Here is a 1,395-nt window from a genome sequence, read left to right as displayed (position 1 = left end):
GTGAGTGGGTGATGAATCAATACAAGAAACTTTATTCACACAACCTGACACGGACAGTGAGGAGACTATAAATATATATGAATATATCCAGTGTGTGTGTGTATATATATATATATATATTACACATAAATATATACACATTTATGAATTGGGTAGTTTTATTCATTAGCTTGATGATATTTTGTATTTTTGCACTTCGTTGATTTATGTGAAACGTGTCCTCCAGTGATGGATCAATTTTAATATGTGAATTTTAATCATGAACAGATTGATGTATTTTTTTGCATTTTGCCTTGATTCATTGATTGATTAAGTGCCCAGTGAAGGTATAAAATATTATTTCTTTGCAACGTTAACCCTGATGAAGCACAGAGTGCGAAATGCGTTGAGGTATTGTTGACAGCTGTAGCATATGTCACATCATAATTTATTTATCAAATGTTTTACAAGGAAGTAATACATTGAGAGTTACCTCTCGTTTTCACGTATGTCCTGGGCATTGAGTTAAGACAAATAAGATCAGACTCCAAAAGACTATTCATGGTCCCAAGGCTCAACAAAGTATCCGGACGTTCCTCCTTCTCCTTCCGTGCACCCCAAAACTGGAACAACCTACCAGAGACTCTCATATCCACCACCAGCTTAAGTTCTTTCAAATCTAAGGCTGTCTCACACTTTAATCTGGTCTGTAACTGTTTCATACGCTCATAATATATATTTTCTTTAACTGTGCACGCAATGTCTTGTATATACTGCACCGACACACTTTATTCGAGCAAATACCCAGTATGTACCTGGCAGATACCTGGAATGCGCCGTTCCTCACCTCTGACAAGCCCCGTTGCGTTTGCCTTCCCAGCCTGGGTTCATGCCTGGCTGACGGGCGGCTGATCTGTTAAATGATAATGATTAGGATTTAATAGGCTGCAATGCTTCGCGTGTCTACCAGATGGCATAAATTCATGAATTGTAATGCAGTATATATATATATACTGTGCAGTATTGCAGCCAGCGGGAATAAAATGCTTCAATCCCTGCTTGGAAAATACCTCAATGCACTCGGGCAGAAAACAGTCACAAACCTCAATACACCCGGGTATACCCGAAATCGTGGGACTAGCCGAGCTCGAATAAAGTGTGTCGCCAGTGTAATGTATACCTTGTTCATTTATGTAACTGTACTTGTAACCATGTATTATTTGTTTTACTCTGTGCCCAGGACATACTTGAAAACGAGAGGTAACTCTCAATGTATTACTTCCTGGTAAAATATTTTATAAATAAAATAAATAAATATGGTTATAAGGCAGCGCTTATAGTGCCGGCGACAGACGCCGCATCAAAACAAATGCATTGCCGCCGTCGCGTGCGCTTATAGTAAGCGTGGCACGATCG

General features: G+C 39.1%; 1 pseudogene; it reads left to right on the top strand.

Moving 5' to 3' along the window:
- The window catches only part of LOC142467427 (thioredoxin reductase-like selenoprotein T), a 30,231-nt pseudogene that overhangs the window by 54 nt on the left and 28,782 nt on the right, over positions 1-1,395 (top strand).

Source organism: Ascaphus truei, chromosome 16 (genome assembly GCF_040206685.1).
Source record: "Ascaphus truei isolate aAscTru1 chromosome 16, aAscTru1.hap1, whole genome shotgun sequence".
Lineage (NCBI taxonomy): Eukaryota > Metazoa > Chordata > Amphibia > Anura > Ascaphidae > Ascaphus > Ascaphus truei.
Note: the sequence above shows the minus strand (reverse complement) of the source record. Positions and strands in the feature narration are given on the sequence as shown.